The sequence below is a fragment of the Cantharellus anzutake genome (genome assembly GCF_015039405.1).
Source record: "Cantharellus anzutake strain C23 chromosome Unknown EI90scaffold_38, whole genome shotgun sequence".
Classification (NCBI taxonomy): domain Eukaryota; kingdom Fungi; phylum Basidiomycota; class Agaricomycetes; order Cantharellales; family Hydnaceae; genus Cantharellus; species Cantharellus anzutake.
In genome coordinates this window covers 69,578-83,793 of record NW_024066988.1, presented here as the reverse complement: position 1 = coordinate 83,793, position 14,216 = coordinate 69,578, and positions in this window count along the sequence as shown.

Here is a 14,216-nt window from a genome sequence, read left to right as displayed (position 1 = left end):
CGCTCAATTGGGCAGTAGGCACCTAATAGCGTCTACTCAAGCCAGTCCTCGATTTATATTTCGCCAGTGTTTCCGGTGCATTTCTGAGGTCTCTTTCCGTCACCCATGTATCTTCCTGCGCTCCATACCCTTTCCACCAAACTCTGAATAACATTTTCCCCTTTCGTCTCCTGTGCCCCACCACATCGTCCACCTCGAACTCTTCCGAGGCTCTAATGTCACCTCTAGGGTTGGACAGGTGGGGCCGCGAGTCGCCTCCTGCAGGCCGGTATGGCCTTAAGTGAGCCACGTTGACCACATTGTGCATCGGGTAGGAGTCGGGGAGCCTTAGCCGATACGCATTGTCATTAATCACCTCCGTTACCTTGAAGGGTCCTATGTGTCTCTGCATCAGTTTGCACCCTTCCCCTTTTGCTTCCAGGAGGTTTAACTTGTGGGGGTCGATGAGAACAAGGTCGCCTACGCTGTATATAACTTCCTTGCGTTTAGAATTATAAGCTTTAATCTGTGATTGTTGGGCATTGAAAATGGCTTCACAGGCCCATTTTCGTCGAAGGTTTAGGCCTTTCACCCTCTTCTCTGCCCTGACATTGGGGCCTTCCTCCAGGACAAGGAATGAACTGGGAAGACGGGGTCGGAATCCCATGAGCAGTGAGGCCAGGGTCTCGCCTGTGGCTGTGTGAGGGCTGTTGTTATATGCCAACATGAGGATGTCCAAATATTCGTGCCAGTTGTCTCGGTCCTTATTGACGAAGGCTCTTAGCATGACTTCTAGTTGTTGATTCATGACTTCCATCTGACCATCTGTTTGGGGGTGAGCAGCGGTGGACATCGCCAGTTTAGTATCAAAATGACGAGCTAGGGAAGTCCAGAAAGTTGAGAGAAATCTTGGGTCTCTGTCGCTGACTATGACCGTGGGTAGTCCCATATGTTTGATGATGTGGTGCTACAGCAGGTCAGCCGAACCTTGCGCGTCTACTGTAGTAGCGCAAGGGATGAAATGTCCATATTTGGTGAGCTTGTCAACTACCACTAGGATGGCATCGAGACAAACATCACTCTTTGCCGCTGGGAGACCCATTATGAAGTCTAGCGTTATTGTGTGATATGGTAACTGAGGCACTGGCAAGGGTTTCAGCAGACCGGGGGCCTTGCCTCGGTCATGCTTGATTTTTTGACATACATCGCACGTCTCCACATACTGCTTAGTATCCTTTCTGAGGTCCTTCCAATAACATTTGGCCTTCAGACACTTGAGGGTTCTCTCTACCCCCGCATGAGCAGCCTCATGGAGTAAGTCATGGAACTCCTTGAGGATCAAGGGTCCCAGACGAGCCAGCATGCACACTCGTCGGCTGGCTTGGGGGTCGTCTCACAATAGCAAACCGTCATCCGAGATCTGGTGTGCCCCACCACCCAAGGAACCCTCAAGCAACTTTCTGTAGGTATCGCTGAACTCTTCATCTGAGAGATAGGCAAGTTGAAACTCCTTTGCGACCTCCGGGGCAAGGCTCATCTGGAGATTGGAAACTGGACCTTTCTCCCCTTGGCTCCCCACATCGGGGTCGCTGGATAGGTCCAACTTCTCACTTGCAATGGACCTTGATCAGGTGACTACGAGGGTCCTCTTCGCTTGGTCCTTACGTAAATAGTCCGCCCAGGGCTGAGTTATGTCCCCTTGTGCTAGACTCTTCTCTAGGCTGGGCAACCCTTCCACTTCAGGGCTGATTGCCTCGGGCGTCCGGGACAGTCTTGACAGCGGGTCCACATTAGAATGCGCCAAACCGGGGAGGTGCACTATAATCATGTTTGGGAATGCCGTGAAAACTAATCCCCAAGCCGCTAGACGACGGTTATAGTTCTCGAAGGTCCTGGCCCACTGTAGGGCCGCTGTAGGAGAAATAATATTCAAAGAATAAAACAATGATCTATCAGAATAGTCAACGAACAGGTGACAAGTTCAGACGTTTAACAGATCTCATGATCTTTATGAGACTGGACAGACATTAGATCATTATAAATTATCTACACCCATGTAGTATGAGATTTAATCTACTACAATTATGCCTAGAACTTGGCATAAGTGTAATATTCAAAGAATATAACCCTACAACAAGAAAATAGCACATAGACGGCAGAATAAGAAGGAACATTGGGAAAGAAATGTGAATATCTCGGGAACCAGTAAACTTTTGACTGTAATCTTTTTACCATCTGAAAGGACTGTTTCTTAACTTTATCCACGGTTTTGTTTCATTCTAAAAGCTTCAAAACTGACGGAGATATCGCTCAAACGGCGAAACACCTTATAATTCATATATATTTATTTGCTAATTCTTACAAAAAGTAATGTGACTCAAGGGAAATATATTGGCGCCCGGAAGTCTGGCGGACCGAATACCATATGATAGAGTATTCCCCGGCGCGGGCGGACAGTTTTTGATCGCATCAGAAGAGGAGAAAATGCTAAAAAACCGGATCTTGTATATTGTCTCATGATTCATCAAAACTTTTTGATTTTAAGCTCAAATAAATCGGAACAAAGGAATGATTGATGATCTGGATCTCGGATCATAAGCATGAAGTGATTCAGAAGTCCGCGGATGAGTTAATTAATTGGGAAGGCTCTAGAACATTAGTAATGATGAGGCTTCACAAAAAGGGGCCAATTAGAGAACAGTCTAGAAAGTTCCTTTATAGCCGAGTCATTTCTAAAGATAACCGTTCGTAATTAAGGTGGTGTAGAGCATAGCTTCAGCGCTACAAGATCCCGCTAAGATCGGCCCAAAAGACAAAGAAATGAATTACTTATTGCTGAGTCATGACCTAAGTCCATTATTAAGCTTACACAGCCCAAGCCCCTATATCATTCTAGAACTATCTATAATACAAATGTAGCACATGTAACTAGTGCGAGGCGTGGGAGTAGAGAGGCCTCTGAAAAGCATAAAAGGCCGCCGCTTCTGCCCCCTCTCAAACCTCAGGTAGAAATAAAAGTTTAATTCTCCTCACCAGTGGTTGGTTCATTTGCTCCAAAAGATAAAAGCAAATATTAGTTGTTAGCTAATATAAAACTAACACGTCACTCTAAGCGTGAGTTAGGGTCAGTTAGACACAGCTGAACAAAAGTGTCATAGTGAGAATTAGTGAGAATTTGGTGGAGGGACTTCTTAATTGAATAATCTCTCAGCAATTTTTGGTTATCACACCACAGGAGAAAAGTGAGCAATCCTGAACCTGCTAGATAACTAGCACGCACTCTAAGCGATAGAAAGAGCAGTTTGGTCACTCCTGTATTGAGTAACATTTATTGCGGAATTATTTTATCAGCAGTTTTCCTTCAGTAAATTATCAGGAAAATCACGTCCTACTGAAAAGTGGTAAATATAGGTGTAATATTGACTAGAAATCATAGTAAAGTCAATATAGAATTTTATCCATAGACGATCTATACGTCAGGTGAGATCGTTGGGGGGTGTTTATTGTTGTTTAGACAGTGAACAATCATATATTTGGCAACCAAAACACGGTCAGTACGCAAATCAGCACAAACTCTAATATCGTTATTGGATGTAGGAAACTGGTTACATAAGGTGATCCAGCTCCGCTCCTTCACCGCGTGGTCGGTGACCAAGAATAGTCTTTCACCCTCGATAAATGGTGTAAAGTGAACTAATGCTTCCTTGGCCACCAAAGCCTTGCATTCCGTGGCCGAATACCTGGTTTCTGGTCCCTTACAGGTGTGGCTCCAGTAAGCTATCACTCTTTCCACATGGACCGTGGATTCCTCAAAGTTAGTTGCCCAACCGATCCTTGGAGGACAATCGTCGTGTTCGTGTCAGGGCACACCCACCTCACCCGGCTCCACCCGGCTCCACCCGGCTCCACCTGGCTCCACTCCACCCGCTACCCCCTTCTCCCCCTTCCTATCTCCACTTCCCCCTCTTCCTATTTCTTCATCTCATTCTCTATTCTATTTACACGGACAACTTTCCTTGATCGATGTACTACTAACCTGCCTGTGACCCATGCATGATGCACCCAACCCCGGATGCTCCGGATGACCCCCAGGTACACCCAGCACACGTGCCTGCAGCGGATCTCTTCGGGATCCCCCATGGGGATACCCGGGTGGCTGGGGCTGTGCATGGGGACAACGTGGCAACTCTCATGTGACCTGAGCACCATGTATATAAACATACCTGGGGTGGGAACCAGAGAAGCAGTCTTCTTCTCACCATTCCCACTTCAGGGACACTTGCCTGTGCCGGACCCATCCCCATATGTGCCCGCTTCATACCCCACCGGGCCCTCAGCGCCAGGCGACATACCCGGACGCTCTCGACCCCGGACCGGTCCCTGACAGTTCGACACTCAGCTTCTTCACGAGGTGGGGCACTGGGTTCCCTAGGTCATGCGCTTGCTTCAACTTGTCATAGGTCCTGGTACCTGCCAGGTCCTTGACGAGTATGGGTTGTATCTGTTGGTGGGTTCCCGCCAACGCCATGTCAGAAGCGTCTGTATAGAGCCGGTAACCTAAACCTCTCGTCGGATGTCCCCTGACGGGGGCTGAAGCTAGTGAGTGTTTGAGCAGGGAAAATGCTCGCTTGCAGTCCTCGCTCCAGATCCAAGGCGCACCATCCTTTAGCATGTCAAACAACGGTCATGCTATGAGTGAGTACTGGGGTATAAATGCCGAAAAGTATACGGCCATCCCCAAGAACATGCATAGTGCCTTCCGGTTGCGGGGTTCTTCTAGTTTGAGTAAGGCACAGACTTTCTCGCGATGAGTGGATAGTCCAAGTCGAGAGACCTTCTGTCCCAACAACAGGAGACTCTGGTATCCCATGTGACACTTGGGTGGGGAGAGTGTGAGGTTAGCTGATTCTATCGCTCCCAGAACCTTATCCAAGTGTTCTAGGTGCTGGCGGAAGGAGAGCGAGTAGACCACGATGTCATCTATATACACCAGGGCGAATTGCCATAGAAAGGGGGCCAAGACCTCCTGCATCACTCTCTGGAACACTGGGGGTCCATTCCTCCAACCGAAAGGCATTCTGGTGAATTGGTATAGCCCTCTGTGAGTACGGAGAGCCGTTTTGTCTCTCAACTCCTGATCGAACTCGAGTTGTGTAAATCCAGACAGGGCGTCGAAGGTGGACATGTACTGGGCCCCTGACAGAGCCTGCAAGATGTCCGTCTGCCTTGGAATAGGGAATTCGTTGGGCATAGTAACTTTGTTGAGCTTGTGCCAGTCTATGCACAGCCGGTTCTTCCCCTTTTGGCTGACGATTATGACGGGAGCACCCCAGGGACTTCGTGATGGCTCTATCACTCCCAGTTCCAACCAGGAATCTATGTCAGAGACCAGATTCGAGACGAAGGAATGTCTCCGTAACGGAGGGCTTCGGCCTCAGCGACTTCTGCCAAGAGCGCTGTGCCTAGTGACACATCCGTGCCCTAACTTACTGACTGGCAATTAGAACCTAGGGGGGGTAACTCTAGTTGATTTTACTACTGGGGCGTAACCTATGTACAAGTGGGATATATATATGGTTACAGCGGAGACGGTTCCGCAATTGGTGGAGCCGAACGGAGCGGAGCTAACGGGGTTTAACCATTAGCCGACTGAATATTACTGACGAGTCGGTTCGTGGGGTTAGCGGAAAGGCAGGTGATAACCCAGAAACGGAAAGGAGGGATAGGCCCAAAGGTGGGCTCTGCAGGGCAGGCGAGTGTATTGCCCAGCGGAGGTGGGGGTGCGCTAGCGGACATCGGAGCTGTCCGGAAGTCTTCGGGGCTCCGTACTTAGGGAGGTGTAGGTAATAAATTGAAATGAGGGGGTGGTGACCATCGAGGGGTACCGAGAGGTTTGTGGAATATGGGGGCTCCAAGGTTGGTGAGGGAGGAGCGGAGTTAGAACAGAGGGATCGGAGGGACCGGAAGTCGATGGCCGGGGATGGATATGACAATCTAGTTGCTTATCAATGATCTCCCTCTTTAGTGGTGATGCGTGGTAGGGAGGGAGAGAGATGGGCTTGACATCAGGCTTCAACAATATGTGTACCTTGGCATCGTAATGTCCCAAGTTACCGGTCATGGCAAAAGCCTTGGCATGACGCCGCACGATCCTTTGTAGCTGCTCCTTTTCGTTGAGGGATAGCTCCGGGTTAATGTCCACAACTTGGGTCAATGTGTCAGGGCCCGGCCTCGGACTCGGAGGCTCCCTGACCTCAACCCCCATCTAGCCTGTCCTCACACTATGCGGGGCATGAGATGTATAGTAAAAGAAAGGGAATATATACACTTGCCTATGTGGGGCATGAGATGAGAAGAAGGGTAAAGGTCTCATCTCCCCACATGGTTGCTATATAAAGGAATGGGTCACATGCCCACAACTATACAGCTCCTAGAGTTGTATAGTGTGACCCGGAGGGAACATCCAGGTGGCAGTGCCCAGTAAGTGTGGGAACGTTCTGGGCGAGTTGCTCGCCCAGAACTGTGGCTGTGACCCGTGGGAACATTCTGGGTGAGCTGCTCGCTCAGAAAGTTCCCACGCTATCCCGTGCGCGCGTGTACACAACACACAAAGGCAACAACAAGGCAACAGTCAAAGAATAAAAGGGGGTAAAGTAGGTGGGGAGTCCGGGGCACCCTAAGGCAGGGTGCTGAACCCTGACACAATGCTTCTGGCTGCATCTCTTCCCCTGGTGGCGTCTCCGCAGTCTTGGGCCCAACTAGAAGCTCGAAGGCATCCACCTCGACTTCTAGTTGTTTTTGGGTTGACAAGCCAGTGGTCATGGCTTGATACAACGTGCCTTTCCTAGTGAACTTGCGCAGCTGGTTCTCAGTCAATTGGTCTGCACAGTTTAGGACCTCTCATGGTTGCTGCATAGTGGCGACGATTTCACCCTTGGGAACTCTGATCGGGTATGGGTTTGGGTTGGTCAAAGGCAATCGGACGGTGTCCCGAGTGTCTACCAGCATGACGGGTGGTGGCAAATAACCTCCTGGGCTCCACTGACTGCTCCAACCTTCGACCAAATGCGTTCCTGAGTTGCTGTCGTAACTACCAGCAACTTCGACCTGTCTCACTGTACGGTTCTAGGGTCACGTCTTCAACCCGCTTCAGGTGCCCAGTTCCTGACTTCGCTGTCTTCTTGACCTCGGCCGGTGCATCTGGTAATAGCGTCTCACTTGATAAATTGATCAATGGTGCAACTGGCTCCTGAGGGGAACCTGGTGCTCCGAATCTGCGACCTGCCAATATTTGCATTTGGGCGGGTGCATCATGTGCAGCTGGTAGGTTGTCTGTACATCCTCAGCTATAAGCAATGGAACCATCATGCCCTTGAGGACATAGACTTCCATGTCCCACAACAGGATGTGCCCCAGCTGTGATGATAGATAAAGGTCTATGACCGTGTAACCCTGACATTTGGCCTTTCCGGTCAGTTGGACCAGATTCAGCTTCATCCCTTGCCGGAGTCTGGATCCTTCGCTTTTAATGCGATCAAATAATTCAGTGGACATCAGTGTGCAGGTGGCTCCAGAATCCGCCAACGCCTCGACCTCGTGGCCGTTGATGGTGTTCACATGACATTGCACTCTACACGCATCAGATCCCAGGGACTGCTGACCCGGGGGACGGCCGAACAACTTGCATGCCTCATATATTTCACCCATGGTCCTGGTCGCACCAATGAGTTTCTCCTCATGGGGAATTTCACCCCAAGCACACGCAACAAGGTAGGCATCAGGTGTCTCTTCGGGACTCTCTACATCTAGTACGTCCACAGGATCTGAGTCGGACAGGGTACAAAACTCGGTGTAAGCGACTGCAAATTCCGCTTCCTGCCCTTCCACCAAGGTGGTATACATCCATTGATAGGAATGCTCCAACTTGGAAGGACCACCTCGATCCTTGCGATCACTCTTGGTCCGGTCCGCCTTACGGGGTGGACAGTCGTTGTCCCTGTCATATCCATGCGATGCCGACCTCTGCTCCGGGCTCCCGGAACTCCGAACTCCAACTTCTGGAGCCCTACTTCCCTTCTGCCACTTTCTCCTTGCCGACTCCCAAGAGGTTATCCCACCTCCGGCTCGGACACCACCTTCGGTCCGACTCCGGAACATTCTGGGTCCGACCCCAACCTCGACACCTTCCAGATGAGTATGCAAAACCTATGCTCCCGACTCCAGACCTCCGCTCCGGTATCCCGTTTGCATCTCCATCTCCGGAACCTCCGGTCTTAGCTCCGACCTCAGACTTTGACCCCACCTCCACTTATACCCATTGTATTGGTTAGCTCATTCCATTTAATTATGTTTGCCAATATTCCGGAGCTTAACTTCCGAGTTCGGACTTTCCGGACTTATGTCGGACCTTGCAACTATTGCATTGTCCTATTCAATTCCGCTATTCTCCCTCATTCCTATTTGGGCTGCTGCTTCCTTTCTATTCAGTCAGCTGGCCATTCCCCACTCCCATCCTCCCTCCTACCTCCTTGGGACTTGGCCCTTCACTCCTCCTTTTGGAAACACCATTGAGTCAAACCCTTGACCCTCGGTGTTGCCCCTCCTTTCAGAGTACCCTCGCTCCTTTTGATTCCGGACCCCTCCTTATATACAATGTACATAGTAACCTCAGTCTGAAATCGACCTGAATTCCCCCCAAGAGACTTTCCCTCTGCTAGATCCGAAATTAGGGACCCCCAGGACAACCAGCAATGGCACAGCGCTCCGCCTGAGTCACTGAGGCCGAGGTCCTTCCACACTAAGTCTCTGATTCCACTCCGGAGTCGTCCGAATCTGCCCGTTCTAACACATATGGATGTGAATGTATAATACAACGTCACACACTAGTACTATATACATGTGATCCTCATGTGATGTCCTTGGCTTACATATCGCTAACACCCCCCTTTAAGCCCAGGACAAAATGCCCAACTCTCTGCAGAAGTGACTAAACTTGGGTGCCAGAAGTACCTTGGTAAGTATATCTGCTGGCATTTTGTTAGTGGGGCACCAGAATAGCTGGACTTTACCATCTTCAATACAGGTTCGTATGAAGTGGTGGCATATATCGATGTGCTTGGATCTGGCATGGAATTGGGGATTGGAGGCTAGTGCAATGGCTGACTGATTATTGAGATTGAGCTCGGCAGGGAATGGTTGGATGAAGTTGAGTTCGTTATTGTCATATCCCGGAATCCCGACCCCGCGTACTCCCACCACATCACACCTTCCTAACAACTTCACCATCCCCTACACCTTGCCTCCCCACTCTTCAAGTCACCTTCCCTCCTGACTGTCTCAGCTCCGGTCTGGTTGCGGCACACCGAACCTTGGCCACTCCCATCCCGGAACCTCGGTCCCGAGTCGGAACATTCAGAGATCCCGGATTTGCTCCGATATCCTGACGGACCTCCGACATCCCGTGACATGCCCTTAAACCCTTCCTCCACCCATTTCATTTATTTGAGTCACCCAACATCCTTCAGATACTGTCAGGGCTCGGTCCTCGATCAGGGACAGCCCGACCTCAGTCCTAGGTGTGTGCGGTGTTCCGGGTGGTTGGGCGCTAGACCCTGTCCTCAGCTCCTCAAACTCACTGAAGGGACTAAGCGGGGATTGAGTTGTCATGTATTACAGAGGGTAACTACAACTTGCCTAAGCGGGGATTGAGTTGAGAAGAAGGGTAAGTTTCCCTATTCCCCGCTTGGCTACTATAAAAAGGAAGTGTACTGTACAGTTCATAACGTGACTCCGGGTAGAAGCCGAGCATGTTCCCGCGACTTGGAAAAGGTGTCACATGGGTTAAGGCGAGTTGCTCGCCTTAACCCACGTGATTTTTCCTGCGGGCTCACATGCGGGCTGAAGTTGTGAGAGGTATGTAGGGATGGGGAGGTCTGGGAAGTGGGGGAAGTCTGGGAAGGTGGTTCTGGGGTGTGGTTGGGTGCCCTGACAGCGGGGTCAGGGGCCGATCCCTGACATCACCCCCCCTCTATGCCACTTCGCCTCGAAGTGGCTGTGGTCCGTGGTTGGGGGGTTCCCTTTATCCTCCTTGGTCTGGGGGCTTCCGGGTGGGCCTGGTGGAATTCTTTCAGGAGGTCTGGGGAGTTCTCCAGGTTCTCTCTGGGGAGCCATTCATTTTCTGAGTTTGGCCAGCCAGAGAATTTGACGAAGTAACCAGAGCCGTCCATACCGGTACCTGGAATCCAGGATTTTCTCCACTTCATACTCCTCTTCTCCGTTCACGATGTCCGGGCCAGGGAGCGGGTCTGCATGGCGTTCGGAGATTCTGTCTGGGGCGTAGGGGCGGGTGTTTGAGACCGAGACTACTGGGTGAATTCCTCTTTGACGGGCCGTAAGCTGTAGCTTTACTGCTGCTGGGGATACCACCTTGACGATCTGGAAGGGGCCGATCCATCTGTGGTCAAGCTTCTTGGTTGGTCGGTCTGTCGTGTAGTTTTGAGTGTTGAGCCAGACTTTGTCCCCAACTTGGTAGACTGGTGCTGCCTTCCGGTTCCTGTCATAGTACCGTGCCATCTCTTCTGCTGCGTGCTCTAGTGCTGCCTTTGCCTCCTCTTGCATCTTCATCATCCGAGAGGCAAAGTCATTAGCCCCTTCGACTTCAGACATGCGGGTCGGTTCGGTCCCCATGCGTGGGTGTTGCCCGGAGTCAAGCTCGAAGGGGGTGCGGTGGGTGGAAGAGTGGATGCGGTTGTTATAGGCGAACTCGGCAAGCGGCAGCCAGTCAGCCCAGTCATCTTGCCTGTGGTTGACGAACACCCGGAGGTAGGTTTCTATTTCCTGGTTGACACGCTCCATCTGGCCATCAGTCTGTGGGTGGTAGGCTGTTGAAGGGGCGAGTTTGATCCCTAAGAGGTCTGCTAGCTCCCTGGAGAAGCGGGAGACAAATGCGCTGCCTCGGTCGCTGAGCACTTCCTCTGGGAGGCCGTGATGCCTCCAGACGTGTTCGAGGAAGAGCCGGGCCACGCCTGCTGAGTCTACCGTAGTGACTGTGGGGATTGCGTGAATGCGCTTTGAAAGTCGGTCTACCACTACCAGGATTGCGTTGTACCCCTTGGAGTCTGGGAGTTCTCCAATGGTGTCTACTGAAATCACCTGCCACCTGCGGGTGGGGACCTTGTTCGGGATGAGCTTCCCGACTTTCCGAGATGGGAATGTCTTCACTCTGTTGCAGGTGTCGCACCCCGAGACGTACTGTGCAACATACTGTGCCATCCGGGGCCACCAGTAGTTTCGGGAGACGAGCTCCACAGTCTTCCACCGCCCAGGGTGGCCTGTTGCCACCGAGTCATGGTGGAGTTGTACCAGGTCATGGTGGAGCTGTGGGTCTTTTGGGACATACACCCGGCCCCGGTGGAGGATCAGTTCCCCTTCCTTCTCCCATTCATCCAAGTGTAGGGTCCCCCTTTCCAGCTCTCTCATTGCCTTTACCACTCCCTCGTCATGCTCCTTCCCCCTGCGTATCCTGTCCAGGATGTCTGCCTCTTCTCCCTCCACTGTGACCCCCTCCATAGCTCTGACTTCAAACCAGCCCGGGTGTAGGAGGGTCATGTCCGTGTTGTCGTCCTTCCCTTTCGGGTGGTCCGGCCGACGTGAGAGGGCATCGGGCTTCCCCATGAGTTTCCCTGGTTTATGGACTAGCAGGAAGTGGAAGCGGGAGAGGTAGAGGGACCACCGTGCCTGGCGCCGGTTTAGCCTCTGGGCTGAGCGGAAGTAGGAGAGGTTTCTGTGGTCGGTGTATATGTCGAACCTCTCAGGGGTGCCTTCAAGGAAATGGCGCCACTCTTCCAGGGCTCGGACTATGGCAAGCATCTCCTTGTCATAGATTTCGTAGTTCCTCTCTGCATCTGAGAAGCCCTTTGACATGAACGCCACTGGGTGGAATTCCCCATCTGTCTGGAGCTGGGAGAGTACCGCCCCTGTTGCGAAGTTGGAGGCATCACACTCCAGTCGGAACTGACCTGAGTCCGATGGGAAGGTGAGGACCGGTGCTGAGGTGACAGCCTCCTTCAGCCCGTCAAATGCTTCCTGTTCCTTTCTCCCCCAGGTCCACTGCTTCGACTTCCGGGTGAGTGTGTGAAGGGGCCGGGCCTTCTCGGAGAAGTCCTGGATGAAGCGGCGGTAGAAGTTGACGAACCCCAGGAAAGACTGGACCTCTTTGACCTTCGTGGGTGCTGGCCAGTCAGTCACTCCCTGAACCTTCACTGGGTCCATGGCAACGTGGTTCTCCGAGATGACAAGGCCCAGGTAGTTGATCTTCCGCTGCTCAAACTTGCATTTCTCCGGTTTGAGGAACAGCTTCCGGCCCCTCAGTGTGGATAGGACCTCCCGGACGACCTTCCGGTGCTCCTCCAGGGTGGGTGTGAACACCAGGATGTCGTCCATGTAGCAGATGACCACCCCTCGGTCTATGAAATCCCTGAGGATGTCATTCATCATGGTCTGGAAGGTGGCCGGGGAGTTGCACAGTCCGAAGAACATCACCATTGGCTCAAACAACCCTCGGTTGGTTGCAAAGGCCGCCTTCCACTCATCTCCCTCCTTGATGCGGACGTTGTTGAACCCCCACCGGAGGTCGAGGGCTGAGAACCACTTGGCATCCCGGAGGCGGGTGAGGATGTCGGAAACTAGGGGGAGGGGGTAGGAGTTCTTGACAGTGATCTCATTCAGCTTTCGATAGTCCTGGACCAGCCTTAGGGAGCCGTCCTTCTTCTTCACGAAGAACACTGGGGCCCCCATGGGGGATTTGGATGGGCGGATCCGCCCATTTGCCAAGTTCTCCCTGAGGAAGTCATCGAGCTCCCCTTGTTCTGCAGGGGACAGTGGGAAGGTCTTTCCTCGTGGCAGCTTAGCCTCGGGGGTGAGGTCAATGGCGTGGTCCCAAGGTTTCCGGAGTGGTAGTTGATCAAAGGCCTCTTTTGAGAAGACGTCTCTGAAGTCTCGGTAGCACTCAGGCACCATCTCCTCGAGAGGCTTTTCCCCTGGGGTGGGGTCCTGCGCTCTTTGGGCCATCCGCTGCGATGGGGTGGTGGTCACCCTCAGGTCGTGTCCCCATCCTGGGGGAATCACGGCTGCATATAGTCCATCCCCGGGTTCTACTGTGAGGTCAGGCTCCTTCGGAGCTATTGGCGCCACCCTGAGCCTTTGGCAGGCAGGTGGGCAGCGGGACATGATGACCTTTTGTCGGGCCCAGTCCACTTCCGGGTTGTGGTGTGTCAACCACGAGTGACCAATAATGACTGACTGGCGCCCCAAGTTGGTCACTGCAAAGCGAGCTCGCTCCGTGTGTTGACCAAACGTAAGGAGTGCGTCCACCTCCTCCGTGATGGATCCATTCTCATTTGGGGTGCCATCCACATTGTGGACTGGGATTGGTTGGGGTAGGGGGGTGGTCTCCAGGCCATGCTTCCGGACGAATTCACGACTGACAAACATCCCTGTGGCCCCTGAGTCTAGGAGGGCGGAGGTGGTCACTGAGGCGAGAGAGGTGGTTGCAGTCAGCTTCACCAGAAGGTTGAGGGAGCGAGGAGGGCGTTTGGATAGTACATAGATCGTGGGTGGGGGAACAGCAACCTCAGCCGAGGCGCATTGTGGGTTCTCTCTGCGGGGTTTCGTGGGTGTGGCTCTTTTTTTCTTAGCGATCACTCGGTGTAACTTAGGTTGCGCTGTAGTCCTGGAATTGCCATGGTATCTACATGCAGGTACAGTGACGCTGGGGGACGACCGGGGCACATCCCTCACCGGTCGTCCTCCTGAAAATCCTCAGCAGGTCTCTCCTCCCCCGCTTCCTCCTCTGCACGGTCCAGCTCCTGGGTGAGGGGGCGGTCCTTCAGCAGGTCTGCAATCGCCCGGAGGTCTTCCGGGGCCAGACGGGTCATCTCCCTAGGGGCCTCCCCTTGTAATGTGGCCCGGGCCTGATAGGGTCTCGGCCTCAGGCAGTCTCGGGCTATGTGCCCTAGCCGATTGCAGTTATAGCAGGGTCCAGTGCGCCTCTGCTCGGTCCTGGGGGGGCGGATGCGGTCCAGGTCCATGGGTTGGGGGCCGACTTTTGGGGCTGGGGCTGAGGGTGTGGATGCAGCGGGAGGGGGAACGGGCCCGGGAGGAGGTCGGGAGTGAAATGGGGATGGCTTGACAGCCAGGGGGCAGGCTTGAGCTTGGGTGGCTTGGAATCGTCGCCACTG